The sequence below is a fragment of the Pinus tabuliformis genome, chromosome 3_2 (assembly GCF_031772625.1).
Source record: "Pinus tabuliformis cultivar Carrire ecotype Pingquan chromosome 3_2, CPIR1, whole genome shotgun sequence".
Lineage (NCBI taxonomy): Eukaryota > Viridiplantae > Streptophyta > Pinopsida > Pinales > Pinaceae > Pinus > Pinus tabuliformis.
The window spans coordinates 141,240,936-141,256,451 of record NC_142302.1 but is presented as its reverse complement, the minus strand read 5'-3'; the positions used below and the strand labels follow the sequence as shown (position 1 = coordinate 141,256,451).

The 15,516-nt window shown below is 32.5% G+C and overlaps 2 pseudogenes across 2 annotated transcripts; both read right to left on the bottom strand.

Moving 5' to 3' along the window:
* Nucleotides 1-3,074: 3,074 nt before the first annotated feature.
* On the bottom strand, nucleotides 3,075-6,054 carry LOC149180218 (protein NRT1/ PTR FAMILY 8.3-like; annotated as a pseudogene). The gene is made up of 4 exons (XR_016257438.1): nucleotides 5,712-6,054; nucleotides 5,375-5,592; nucleotides 4,488-5,003; nucleotides 3,075-4,215 (listed from the first exon to the last, which is right to left on the bottom strand). The product of XR_016257438.1 is annotated as a protein NRT1/ PTR FAMILY 8.3-like (transcript).
* Nucleotides 6,055-6,451: 397 nt separating this feature from the next.
* On the bottom strand, nucleotides 6,452-8,877 carry LOC149180217 (protein NRT1/ PTR FAMILY 8.3 pseudogene; annotated as a pseudogene). Its single transcript, XR_016256692.1, has 3 exons — nucleotides 8,737-8,877; nucleotides 7,661-8,168; nucleotides 6,452-7,388 (listed from the first exon to the last, which is right to left on the bottom strand). The product of XR_016256692.1 is annotated as a protein NRT1/ PTR FAMILY 8.3 pseudogene (transcript).
* Between the last annotated feature and the right edge of the window lie 6,639 nt (nucleotides 8,878-15,516).

Below are 15,516 nucleotides of genomic sequence, written 5' to 3'. Positions count from 1 at the left end.
CACATGCTCGACTATGCCCACCCTTCACATACTCTGCCAATGGGTCCAACACCTACCAAAAACTCGGCCACAAGTGTATAAAATTCCAATCATTGAGCATAATAATCTCCAAATCTGAACCTCCTGCACCCCCAAATCTAGCCACCCACAATTGATTCAACTCCTCAGGAGTGCACCACCACAAGAGGAGACTCTAACGCTCGTAAGTAGATACCCTTTGAAGACCACACACCGCTACACCAGTGGGTCATAGAGGCAAATGATAACATACATCCAAGGAAATGAGAGTCAATTGGGAGAGAAGCCTACCCAATTCCTTATTCACACTCTGCCCAATTCTAGCGACACCCTAGAGAATATGTGTTACGATAAACCAGAACTCATAAAAATTACCAAGAGAGAGCCAACAACAAGTTGGGCTTAAGATGCTCAACCAATTTGGAGGACACCACACGGAGTACAAAATAAGTAAAAGACCAAATTGCATTGGGCTCACTTCTACAAACTCGTGCCTCCCGTGTCACATTTCAAATTAGAGCACGTCGCCCCTTCAAATCTCCAATAACCATCAACGAGCCAGGAGGTTGACTTAAGGCGTCGGTTAGGATCACTTACCTCGAATTGCCATCACCATAATAGCGTTATGAAACCAATCATTTGCCATTGGAGACCCTACTCTCACCTGCCTTTGCATAAATTCTCCTGAGTGTCGATGCATGATTTCACACGAGCTTGCTGCTACATGTCCTATCATGCAACCCACCTTCTTTTGACATGCATAGAGAGTCTAGAAGGAGGTCAAGCACGATAGCTGACAACCTTGGTTTATCCACCCCATTAAACTAAAAACATATACTAATTTAAATAAATTTAAAATAAAATAAAATCTAATATCAATTTCTATGTAAAATATTATATACACTAAATAAAACTATTTACTAAATTCAAAGTGGTCCTTAATAATAAAATTTTATACAGGACTCTCCATTGTAAATACCTTTGTTAAATTTTTTTAAAAATAATATGCGGACTTATCCCATGTGGTTGGGAGTGTCCATTATTAACCTCCCCATTCGGGTTCGATATACTGTTGACACGGATAACAATGTCATCTGATAACACAACTATGATGCAAAAAAATTGGATGAAAAAAATTGTGACGGATGTTGATATGTTCAAACTTCCTCTCAAAGAATCCATAACACAACTATGATGCATAAAAATTGGATGAAAAAAATTGTGACGGATGTTGATATATTCGAACTTCCTTCCAAAGAGCCCCACCCCTCTGAATTTTTATTTTTATAAAAAAATAATATTAAAACTTTTTTAAAGATATAATATAAAATATTACTTTCTACTTTAATTACTTTTATTAAAGCATCCTCAATTAAAAACCACGTGTAAAATAAAGTTTATTCAAAGAACTAATATAGCTTTTTCTTGATTTAACAAAACCATCCAATACAGAGGGCTGTGTGGAATAAAATAAAATCTAAGGGGCTTCGAACTTCCTCCCAAGGAGTCCCACCCCTCTGAATTTTTTCTTTTATAAAAAAATAATATTAAAACTTTTTTAAAGATATAATATAAAATATTACTTTCTACTTTAATTACTTTTATTAAAGCATCCTCAAAAAAAACCACGTGTAAAATAAAGTTTATTCAAAGAACTAATATAGCTTTTTCTTGATTTGACAAAACCATCCAATACAGAGGGCTGTGTGGAATAAAATAAAATCTAAGGGGCTTTGGGGATATCTGAAAGATGAAATTAAAAAATAATAAATTTTAAAGTTATAAAGAAATATGTTACGTTTGGGATTGTTTAATTATTTTTGTTTAAAATTTAATGAAAAATATTTAAATTATAAATTTGAATTGGTAAATTTATATAATTTAAATATTTTTTAAAAATTAAAAACTAAAAATTTTATTTATTTAAAAATATATTTTAAATATAAAAAATTTGTATTATTATTAAATTTTAATTAAAATAAAAGTTTTTTATTTTTATTTTTAAAGGTGTTTTGTTTTTCTTATTTCAACTTAAGTGGATGAGATTTGTTGACTTTTTATTTTTTAATTGAGAGTTTAGATTGATTCTCAAGAGAATATGTTTAGCATATGCTTAATCTTAATGCATATTTAATAAGTTTTTCATGATAAGGTCATCATTATTATTTATAACATTTATTTATATATAAACAAATTTTATTTAGCAAAATGGACCATTACTTTTAATAAATTTAAAAATTAGATACTTGACAAGTGACTCCTTACCAACCAATTTCCTAGAGATTTGAGATTATTTCAATTTAATAAGTTCCTCCATGATAAGTTCCTCATATTATTTATAACATTCATTTATAATTTTTTTTAAGTTAAAATTGACCCATAAAATTTGTATATATGTTTAATCAAGTAAATGTATACAGTAATAAAATATTATTCCTGTTGCAATAATTTTTTATTATATTTATAAAGCTTTAAACTATATCAATCACATTAATATTTTTAATATAATTATATTAATTTAATAATAACAAAAAAAAATAATGCATCCCTCTTATTTAGAAAGTGAACTAGTTTTCATCTCGCAAGAAGGTGGGATCGAACATGCTGCCTTGTAGCAAAACATCTCGTATTATCATCGATCTCGCAATCCGAAGAACGGTATAAATTTTACTTTCTAACAGTGAAATCGACCCTCGATAGAACTCGACAGAACTCGGACCCAATTACTGAGAATCATTTTTATCTTAATTACGAATTTATTTTCAATTAACAAGAGCAAAGTTACTGTTAGCCATAGAATTTCCAAAAATTGTAATTAAATTAAATTATATTCAATTATGAGATAAGGCCTTTCTGCTTTATTATTTTTAACAGCGACATCACCCTCGATAAAATCTAGTACCCAATGTTATCCAATGTTATTATTACAATAAGTTGAGGATAGGTTTTTTTTAGCAAAAATAATTTGATTGTGTCAAATTTTGATGACTTAAATACCCTTAATTCCAAACTCCTTTAACTATTTATCAAACTTGAAAGATCATCCACATCTTAACAAACAAACAAAAACATTCACAATTCAACGGCTAAAAATATTATGGCATTTCAAGTTTTCCCAAAACGAAATCCTAGGTCACATCCTCACATTATATGGCAGTGAAGCAGCACCATTATTAGCGATACTTGTAACAATTCCAATTGTAAGAATTAAACTAAGAAATTATTAACACAAATTCTATCCGAGAGGCTTTTTGACAACACCCTTGGAGCCATGGGTTTCTTAATGCTGTAAGAAACTTGGGGAGACAGAGGTTACTATACATTGAGCATAAGGATTGTATTCAAATTAAAACATCCCTCATCTCATGGGCCACATATTTACTTCTGTATCTACGAGCAGCAGCAACATATAGAGCCAAATTGAGGAAACTCAATGCAGCCCACAGCCAAAAGTAGTAGTCCAGGTGACCTTCATTCAAGTTACTGGGTATCCATCCTACACTCCCTCCTCTGGTGGTGATAAGCATTACAACAATCACTAGCACCGAACTAAAATAGTTACCGAATGCCGTACTAAGATGGGACAGAGCACTGCAAAGGGTACGCATGGCATCAGGTGCCTCTTCATAGAAGAACTCCAACTGCCCTGCCAATACAAATGTCTCTGCAACACCTAACAATACATATTGCGGTATCTGCCACAAAATGCTTAGAGGAACTGGTGTCTCTGTATCATGAACCAGGTTGTGACTCCTAACAACTTGCAACCGTTTGATTTCAAGAATTGCAGCACACACCATAGAAAACATGGCGAATAACTTACCTATACCCATTCGTTGCAACTCGGAGAATCCCTTCTCGTTTCCCTTCCATTTTCTCATTGCTGGTGCGATGATAAAATCATATACTAAAACCCAGAGCATGCAGGTTACACTATTGAACATGTACAGTGAAGCCGCAGGTATATTGAAATGGCCACCAATGCTAGTGTTCATTGTCTTGCCCTGTTCCACAAACATGGTGTGTGCCTGGGCATATGCTGATGTATATATTATAGCTGTTGCCCATATGGGCACCATTCGAAGCAATATTTTCACTTCTTCCACTTGGGTTACTGTACAAAGCCTCCAACCATTCAAGCACAACTCACCACTCTTGCTCTCAATATCGCTTATTGTTGCGGCCTTGTCTAAACACCTGCAAATATTCGATTGATTTTGATATTCAAATATCGAAACATTCATATATGAGTTTTAGTTTCTTCAGAAGAACTGAATTTACTAAATGATCCCTGAGTTAAACACCTGCAAATATTGGATTGATTTTGATATTCAAATATCGAAACATTCATATTGGGGTTTTAATTTCTCCAGAAGAACAGAATTTACTAAATGAACCCTGAGTTTCAGGAACAAAGGAGAATATATAATTGCAAAGAAGAAATTTTAATCCAGGGGGAGGAGAATTACTTGAATTCATCTGTGTAATTTAGTTTTCGACTTCCAGGAACAGAGGATTCCTCCTCGTCTTCCTTCTCATAAAGGAGGCTCTTATCACACGGGACCTTCACTCGTAGCTTACGCAAAGAGGCAACAATCACTTGACATATTCGTGTGCACTGTGAGGGGACTGCCACCTGGCTTTTGGTGTCTGTAAATAGGAGTACCAGAGTAAAAAGCCCCCATAGCAAATCCCATGATTAGAGTTGAAATCCCAAAGCCCAGTGCCCAGCTGACGTTGTCTTCTACCCATACCACACCAGTGCTAGAAAGCAGAGTCCCAAAATTACTGACAAAGAAGAACCAATTGAAAAATGAACTCTTCATCATCCTTTCTTTTGGATTGGTGTCGCTGAATTGATCTGCTCCAAAAGCTACAATGCATGGCATGAAGCTTCCACTTCCCAAAGCCATCACATAAAGTCCCAAGTAAAATACAATAGCTGGGAGCTTTAAGACACTGACCAATGTCAGTGTGATTAATCCCTGCAATAAAATGAGATATGAGATTTTATCATTACTACATAAGAAAAAGCAAGGCCTATCTAACTTTGTGGGAAATCTTCGTCCAATTGATACAGGAAGCTACAAAAGCTAAAACTTTAGTTCGTTGTTAACTCTGATCTAATCGAAATTTTGCTTTGTTTTCGTGCCTAACTTCAGAATTAAATAGAACCCACCCCATATTAAACATAATCAGAGACAAGATCATTAATGAAACGTTGCTTATACCTGAAATTCATTATCAAATTTGTTTAAAAATAAAAAGCCCTTACAAGATTAACCTAGTCCCAATAGAAAATTCATTTGAAGACCATGAAGTTAAAAGGGGCTTAAAAAGGGTGGGAGATGTTTACAGTGAAATAGAGCGTGGAGGCAATAGCCATGGTGGTATAGCGCCCCAGGTATGCATCTGCAGTTATTGCTCCGAGAAGAGGTGTGAGATTGCATGTGCCTAACCAGGTGGTTGAAATATTTGCTGCCACAGCGTTGCTCTTCTTCAGTTCTCCAGTCAAATAAGTCACTAAATTTGTGTCCACTCCATAAAATGCCATCCGTTCCCAGAACTTGGCACCTGCAATACAATGAAATTTGGAGTGGAGAAGACGAAGAGAAAGAATCAATAAGCAGCATTTGAAATGAATATGGGCAGTCAAATTTTGGAATTAGTTAGAAATGAATAGGGAAGAGGACCTAGAATGAAAAGGGATCCCTTCCATGGCCACCTTCCTTTAGTATTGCCGCTGTTGTTGGGATGTTGTAGCAGAGGGACTTCCAGTGGCTCAGCCATATTGTTAATTGGGGGTGTCTACTCAAACTGCAAGTATGGTACATATGGTATGACTTCATCCATTAAGAAGACCTGGCCATTGTTTCAATTTGAGAGCAACCACATACTTGGATGCAGAGTGAGATTGGGTTTTATTTCGCTTTTTGATCCGGATACTTTTTCATATGGTTTTGCAGCAATTGCTCGTAACAGCGAATTTGGGTTAAATCATCTGTAGATTTTGAGTTTCCAACACAACACATTCTTGAGCAATACCTATGTTTATCCATTTAAAAATATATTTTAAATTATTACAATGTATTATTTTATCAAAAATTAATTATCAAATTGAAAAATAAAAAATTATTATTATATTTTTGGGTTTATTTATATAATTATACCCGTGGGTTTGGCTGGCAAATTTGACCAATAAGATTGTTCTATTTTAATCTTCTTTCTAAATAAAAGTTAACAATAAGATTGGGGTATTTTCGTTTTTCTTTTTAAGTGGTATTGGAATTGGTATTGTAAATGACTCTTTGCTTTTACTTGTTTTGCTATTTTTTAGCCATGGTAGAATAAATACTATTGTAAATCGATTCCAAATACCAAAATACAAATCGCTTCCAAACACCAAAATTCCAAAGATAAAACAAATTTCATATCATAAGCCAGAAAAACAAAAACCATGCCTTCCACACTTTCTTGAGCGAAACTGGAGCCGAAAAGCATGTCCCCCGCTGTATTGGTAGATCTGGAGCCCACGGTCATGGGCCACATATTTACTTCTGTATCTACGAGCAGCAGCAACATATAGAGCCAAATTGAGGAAACTCAACGCAGCCCACAGCCAAAAGTAGTAGTCGAGGTGACCTTCATTCAAGTTACTGGGTATCCATCCTACACTCCCTCCTCTGGTGGTGATAAGCATTACAACAATCACTAGCACCGAACTAAAATAGTTACCGAATGCCGTACTAAGATGGGACAGAGCACTGCAAAGGGTACGCATGGCATCAGGTGCCTCTTCATAGAAGAACTCCAACTGCCCTGCCAATACAAATGTCTCTGCAACACCTAACAATACATATTGCGGTATCTGCCACAAAATGCTTAGAGGAACTGGTGTCTCTGTATCATTAACCAGGTTGTGACTCCTAACAACTTGCAACCGTTTGATTTCAAGAATTGCAGCACACACCATAGAAAACATGGCGAATAATTTACCTATACCCATTCGTTGCAACTCGGAGAATCCCTTCTCGTTTCCCTTCCATTTTCTCATTGCTGGTGCGATGATAAAATCATATACTAAAACCCAGAGCATGCAGGTTACACTATTGAACATGTACAGTGAAGCCGCAGGTATATTGAAATGGCCACCAATGCTAGTGTTCATTGTCTTGCCCTGTTCCACAAACATGGTGTGTGCCTGGGCATATGCTGATGTATATATTATAGCTGTTGCCCATATGGGCACCATTCGAAGCAATATTTTCACTTCTTCCACTTGGGTTACTGTACAAAGCCTCCAACCATTCAAGCACAACTCACCATTCTTGCTCTCAATATCGCTTATTGTTGCGGCCTTGTCTAAACACCTGCAAATATTCGATTGATTTTGATATTCAAATATCGAAACATTCATATTGGAGTTTTAGTTTCTTCAGAAGAACAGAATTTACTAAATGATCCCTGAGTTAAACACCTGCAAATATTGGATTGATTTTGATACTCAAATATCGAAACATTCATATTGGGGTTTTAATTTCTCCAGAAGAACAGAATTTACTAAATGAACCCTGAGTTTCATGGACAAAGGAGAATATATAATTGCAAAGAAGAAATTTTAATCCAGGGGGAGGAGAATTACTTGAATTCATCTCTGTAATTTAGCTTTCGACTTCCAGGAACAAAGGATTCCTCCTCGTGTTCCTTCTCATAAAGGAGGCTCTTATCACAGGGGACCTTCACTCGTAGCTTACGCAAAGAGGCAACAATCACTTGACATATTTGTGTGAGGGGACTGCCACCTGGCTTTTGGTGTCTGTAAATAGGAGTACCAGAGTAAAAAGCCCCCATAGCAAATCCCATGATTAGAGTTGAAATCCCAAAGCCCAGTGCCCAGCTGATGTCGTCTTCTACCCACACCACACCAGTGCTAGAAAGCAGAGTCCCAAAATCACTGACAAAGAAGAACCAATTGAAAAATAAACTCTTCATCATCCTTTCTTTTGGATTGGTGTCATTGAATTGATCTGCTCCAAAAGCTACAATGCATGGCATGAAACTTCCACTTCCAAAGCCATCACATAAAGTCCCAAGTAAAATACAATAGCTGGGAGCTCTAAGACACTGACCAATGTCAGTGTGATTAATCCCTGCAATAAAAATAGATATGAGATTTTATCATTATTACATGAGAAAAAGCCAGGCCTGTCTAACTTTGTGGGAAATCTTTGTCTAATTGATACAGGAAGCTACAAAAGCTTAAACTTTAGTTCATTGTTAACTCTGATCTAATCGAAATTTTTCTTTGTTTTCGTGCCTAACTTCAGAATTAAATAGAACCCACCACATATTAAACATAATCAAGTTGAAAATAATTAATATTATTTTGTATTAATGGAGAAATGGTTACACAAGTTGTAACGTATCTCCTTAGTTTAGGATTTGTTCCTAGAGTTTAAGAGTTTGGTTGCAACTTCCTGAGTTCTAGTAATGTACTTAATGATGTAATTGCTCATTTGATGCAAGTAGAGTGTACGGAGAGAGTTCTCTTTGTTTTGAGTGCAGTCTCCAGGTGCAGTACTCACCTGTGAGCTGTAACTCCTTTTTCAATTCAAGTCTGATTTTTATCTTGGTATCGGAGCACAGAGTAGGGATAGCCTTAATCTTTTTTTTAGGATGTATCAATGATTACAGAACTGTAGTGGCAGTGGAGTGTACAGAAGCATTCATAGAATCAGGTGGACTGCAGTAACACCTGAAGACAGGTCTTAGATCACTGATCATCTCTAAGCGCAAGAAAGGGTTGGCGTGGAATCTTCGTGAACAGTCGCGCCATTTTTGAGCAGAAGCAGCAGCCATCGCATCGACTTTCTTTATCCTTTAGCCTGGTTTTTTGGCTTCTAATGTGAATGAAAATGGAAGGTTTGTGACCGACAAACCTCATCGGGTTGTTTATGAGACTCCTGTTTCTCGGTTTGCTCAGTATCATTCGGGTTTGATGGTGAACTCGGGGGCTAAAGTACCCCTAGGTTTGAAGAGAAAGTCCCTGCGAGTTGTCGTGATGGGTGGAGTTGGCTTTGTTAGCAGTCATCTACTTGACAGGCTCATGGCAAGAGGCGACAGTGTTATTGTTGTCGACAATTTCTTCACAGGAAGGAAGGAGAATGTTTTGCATCATTTTGGCAATCTGAGGTTTGAACAGATAAGGCATGATGTTGTGGAACCCTTATTGTTGGAGGTTGATCAGATCTACCATTTGGCTTGCCTTGATGATGGTCGGGTTGTAAGTAATTTTGTTGCTCAGGCTTTGCGCAAGGAGCCTTTGACAGTCTTTGGAAATGGGAAACAGACACAGAGCTTCCAGTTCGTTTCTGATCTGGTTGAAGGCCTTATGCGACTTATGGAGGGCGAACATGTTGGTCCTTTCAATCTTGGGAATCCTGGGGAATTTACAATGTTAGAACTAGAACAGGTTAAAGAAGGAAAGGATGACTCTAACAAGGATTGGCACTTTCCATTGCTAATGGGAGAAAACAGTGAGGAAGATGAAGAGCAGGAGCAGAAACAAGAAGAAGAAGTAACAGGAAATGTAATCAATAATGCAAGCCCAGAAAAGGTTGAAATACACAGATTTGAGGTAAGTCCCCTATCAAGGAGATCAAGTAGGAATACTCGATTACCTTCTAAATTGAAAGACTATGCATTAATGTCAAAGTTTTTAAACATTGTAGAACCTGCAAATTATGAGGAAGCAAGTAAATCTGATGTATGGAGGGCTGGAATGTATGAGGAAATAGAATCAATAAACAGAAATCATACTTGGGATTTGGTTGAATTGCCTGAAGGTAAAACCCCCATAGATGCAAATGGCTGTATAAACCAAAAATAAATGCAGATGGGAGTATAGAGAAACTTAAAGCTAGACTGGTAGCAAAGGGTTACTCACAGAAAGAGGGAATAGATTTCAATGACACCTTTGCTCCTGTAACCAAAACAATGTAAACTATGAAACGGGAACTATAAACTCAAAACGGGAACTCTGGCAAAAAAACCTCGAAAAAACATCAAAAACAGTGCTAAAAATGAAAAGTGTTGATGCTGGAATAACACCTTTTTTTTTCTTGGGTAAATTTTCAACATGTTTTAAAAATGGCGGTGAAAACAATTTTTTTGAGCAAAAAATATCCAAAAAACACCCTCAAAACGAAAAGTGTTGATGCTGGGAGAACACTTTTTTTTTCAACAGTATAATTTCAACATTTAGAAATAATGGTGTAAAATATTTTATCATGAACCCGAAAAACATTAAATTTTAAAAAATAATGAAAACATAAAAAATAAAAAATAAAAATTAAAACAATGAAAAAACACAAAAAAAAAAAAAAAAGTTTAAAAAAAATAACAAAACATAGATTAAAATATATACTAAAAGGAAAATATAAAATAAAAATAAAAAACGAAAAAAAAAAAAAAGTCAATCATAAAAATGTAAAAAAAACAAAATTAATGATAAGAATTAAAAAACTAAAAAAATAAAAAAATTATAAACAATTAAATAGTAAAAAAAAATTTAAAAAATGGAAAAGAAAAAAAAAAAAACAAAAAAATTAAGTAGGTGACTAGATCTACAAAAATAGAAAATTAACCAAAAAAAAGATAAAAAGTACTAAAATTAAGATTAAAATGTTGATTACTTAAAAAACAAATATAAAAATATATATAAAAGATAAAAATAAAAATAAAAAATAAAAAATGTTAAAAAATATTATCTCACAAACCATAAAAAAATTTGGAAAACAAAAAAACAAAATTAATATATATATATATATATATTATAAACTAAGTAAGTAAAAATAGAGAAATTAAAAAAAAACATTAGCAAAACTGGAAAAAAAAAAAATTTAAAAATTAAAAAAAAAACTAGTTTAAAAAAAAAAATAGAAAATTAACGAAAAAAATTGAAAAACTACTAAAATTAATATTAAAAAAAACAAAAATAAATTCAAATTAAAAAAAACAAAAAAATACCTAATTTTTATTAAAAAAAAAATGTAATTATTTTTTATTAAACATACATATTTTATTTATATATATATATATATATATATATATATTAAAATTAATCTTTTTTTTTAAACAACCTTTCTTATTATTTAAAAAAAAATTATAATTTTTTTAAAACAATTTTTATTTTTATTTGTATTTTTTCCCTAAAAATACAAATTATTAAATCTATGTTTTATATTTAAATAAATAAATAAATAAATAAAACCTAAATTTAAAAAAAAAAAAAATTACATTTCTTTTTTTATTTAAAAAAAATTAATAAAATTAATTTTCTTTTTTAAACAATTCTTTTTTTATTAAAAAAAAAATTATAACATTTTTTTTAACTTTTTTTAAACATTTTTTTTGTTTTTTATTTAAAAATATAAATAATAAAAAAAATGATTTTTAAAAAAAAAGTATATATATTTTTTATTTAAATATAAAAAAATTATTAAAAAAAAAAAATTTACGGGCCGCCCACCGGCCACCCGTGGTGGCACGGCGGTGGGCGAAAGGGCTGCACATAAAACTTTTTCCATCTAAGGGTATGGCCCCTTTAATACCGAGAGGATTTTACACAATTTTTAGTTTGAGAAAATTTGCATTGCGTTATAGTTTTTTAAAAATCATAAAAAATATTTATAACGAACATAACAACAATTTCAAGACCTAGTCCCCTATTAGGATTTTGAAGTTTTTAATGAATTAAGCTATAGAACTCTTAGATTTTGAAGTGGCATCGTTGCCAAGTGGCGAAATTGAAATCATACATAACTGCAAATTACCCATAATTTCACTTCAAACATTTAAATTAATTTTTAAATAACCATGAGATCATTGCTAACATTACTTAAAAAATTCGATTTTTTTATTATTTATAAGCGAACTGAAATCATTTTTAATTTCAATTTGTCATAGAAAATGGATCCTTTTGTGCAAATTGGCTGGTGGTTGTTTTTTTCACACTTATCTGTGCAATAGGCCTAGAGAGACGAACCTCTCCATCGATCGTTCCCCAAGTGGAGCAATGGTACCTGGATTCAAAGCGGCTTTTCACCAGATTGTCTCGTCCGTGGAGCGATGGTACCTGGATTTAAAGCTGTTTTTCACCACATTGTCTTGTCCGTCCTGCATAAGAAGGAAGCCCGTCGATTCTCGGAATCGACGGGCCGCCCACCGGCCGCCCGTGGTGGCGCGGCGGTGGGCAGAGGGCCTGCGGCCGGTGGGCGGCTCGTAAATTTTTTTTTTAATAATTAAAAAAAAAATGTTAATTTTTAAATTTTTTGAATTTTTAAATTTTTTTTTAATAGTTTTTTAATATTTAAATAAAAAATATATATAATTTTTTTTTAAAAATCATTTTTTATTATTATTTATATTTATAAATAAAAAACAAAAACAATGTTTAAAAAAAAAGTTATAATTTTTTTTTAATAAAAAAGAATGGTTTAAAAAAGAAAATTAATTTTATTAATTTTTTTTAAATAAAAAAAGAAATGTAATTTTTTTTTTTAAATTTAGGTTTTATTTATTTATTTATTTTTTTAAATATAAAATGTAGATTTAATAATTTGTATTTTTAGGGAAAAAATAAAAATAAAAATAAAAATTGTTTTAAAAAAATTATAATTTTTTTTTTAAAATAATAAAAAAGGTTGTTTAAAAAAAAAAAAATTAATATATATATATATATATAAATAAAATATGTATGTTTAATAAAAAATAATTACATTTTTTTTTAATAAAAATTACGTATTTTTTTGTTTTTTTTTTTTTATAATTTGAATTTATTTTTGTTTTTTTAATATTAATTTTACTATTTTTTCAATTTTTTTTCGTTAATTTTCTATTTTTTTTTTCCTAAACTAGTTTGTTTTTTTTTTTTTTTTTTTTTTTTTTGCTAATAATTTTTTTTGTGAGATAATTTTTTTAACCCTTTTTTTTAATATTTATTTTATTAGTTTTTTTAATTTATTTTTTGGTTAATTTTTTTTTTTTTTTTAAACTAGTTTGTTTTTAAAATTTTATTCCTAGTTTTTGCTAATGTTTTTTTTTAATTTCTCAATTTTTATCGACTTAATTATATATATATATGTAATTTTGTTTTTTTTTTTTTCCAAAGTGTTTTATGGTTTATAAGATAATTTTTTTTTAACAATTTTTTATTTTTTATTTTTGTCTTTTTTTTTATATATAATTTTATATTTGTTTTTTAGAGACAATTATTTCATTTGGATTGAAAATTTAATTAACGATGTATAAATATGTAAAATATGGAAAATGCAAAATATTGACCTTCTTTTTTAAATATGCAAATCAATAAAAACCTCACTACAAAAAAAAATAAAAATAAAAATAAAAACAAGAAAATATGAAGAAGAAGACCACTTCCAAAATTATTAAATTTACAAAATAATTATTTACATTACATACATTAGAAAAGTTAAAGTCAAAAAATATGTCTTTTAAAAAAAGGGTCTGATGCAGAATAACCACTTTTTAAAATCAACATGAAAATCACTACCATTCTAAAACACAATGTACATAAAAAAAATTAAAAAAAAATTAAAGTGCCAAAAACTATGCTCTAAAAAAAACATGTGTGTTCTGTATCACCCCTTTTCAAAATCGGGTCACTTTTTTGCTATCTCTACAAAACATGTGTATTCTGCATCACCCATTTTCAAAATCGGGTCAGTTTTTTGCTATCTCTACAAAACGGGTAACAATAGCAGTTCCCGTTTCAAAGTTTACATTGTTCCAAATTAAACACCATTAGAATGCTAATTTCCTTAGCAACAAAACACAAATGGCAGCTACACCAGCTAGATGTTAAGTCTGCATTTCTGAATGGTGACTTGAAGGAAGAAATTTATTTAGTACAACCTAAAGGTTTTGTGAAAAAGGGGCAGAAACATCTTGTGTGTAAATTGAAAAAGGTACTTTATGGTTTAAAACAGGCACCTAGGTCGTGGTATGAGAAAATTGACTCATTTTTTGTACAGCATGGCTTTCATATGAGCTTGAATGATCCAAATATGTATACCAAGTTTAATAAACAAAGGCAAATGATTTTGATTTCTTTGTATGTAGATGATATGATTGTAACAGGGAATGCTAACAATTTGATCAAAGAAATCAGATGTGACAAGTGTATGAGATGGAAAGACTCTGGACAAACTTTTCTCACTCAAGGGAAGTATGCCAGACACTTGTTGGAAAGGTTCAGAATGGAGCAATACAGATCAGCAGCAACACTATTACAGCGGAACTTAAAGTTGAGCTGTGACGACGGTACTAAAGAGGTGGATGCAACCATGTACAGACAACTAGTTGGCAGTTTGATATATCTGACTACAACTAGACCAGATTTGGCATATTCTGTTAGTGTGTTGAGCCAGTTCATGTCCAAACCACTCAAAAGTCACTGGGTTGCAGCAAAAAGTGTGTTGAGGTATCTTAGTGGTACTAGTAATAATGGCATTTTGTACACTAACACTTCTGATGTTATTCTAGTAGGTTTTTCAGATTCCAATTGGGCAGGTAACTTGGATGATCGAAGATCTATCACAGGTTACGCATTCAGCATTGGATCTGGGGTCATAGCATGGAGCAGCAAAAAGCAGAGCACTGTAGCTCTGTTTCATCGAGAGAAACTACAGTCAAAAGAGATATGTGTTGAATATTGTAAAACTTGTGATAACATGGCTGATATTTTTACTAAGCCTCTTGGGCGTGTAAAGTTTGAATTGTTTAGAGGGATGCTAGGAGTTCAGGATAATCCTTTCTCCATTAAGGGGGGGAGTTGAAAATAATTAATATTATTTTGTATTAATGGAGAAATGGTTACACAAGTTGTAACGTATCTCCTTAGTTTAGGATTTGTTCCTAGAGTTTAGGAGTTTGGTTGCAACTCCCTGAGTTCTAGTAATGTACTTAATGATGTAATTGCTCATTTGATGCAAGTAGAGTGTACGGAGAGAGTTCTCTTTGTTTTGAGTGCAGTCTCCAGGTGCAGTACTCACCTGTGAGCTGTAACTCCTCCTTTTTCAATTCAAGTCTGATTTTTATCTAATCAGAGACAAGATCATTAATGAAACGTTGCTTATACCTGAAATTAATTATCAAATTTGTTTAAAAATAAAAAGCCCTTACAAGATATAACCTAGTCCCAATAGAAAATTCATTTGAAGGCCATGAAGTTAAAAGGGGCTTAAAAAGGGTGGGAGATGTTTACAGTGAAATAGAAAGTGGAGGCAATAGCCATGGTGGTGTAGCGCCCCAGGTATGCATCTGCAGTTATTGCTCCGAGAATAGGTGTGAGATGGCACGTGCCTAACCAGGGGGTTGAAATATTTGCTGCCACATCGTTGCTCTTCTTCAGTTCTCTAGTCAAATAAGTCACTAAATTTGTGTCCACTCCATAAAATGCCATCCGTTCCCAGAACT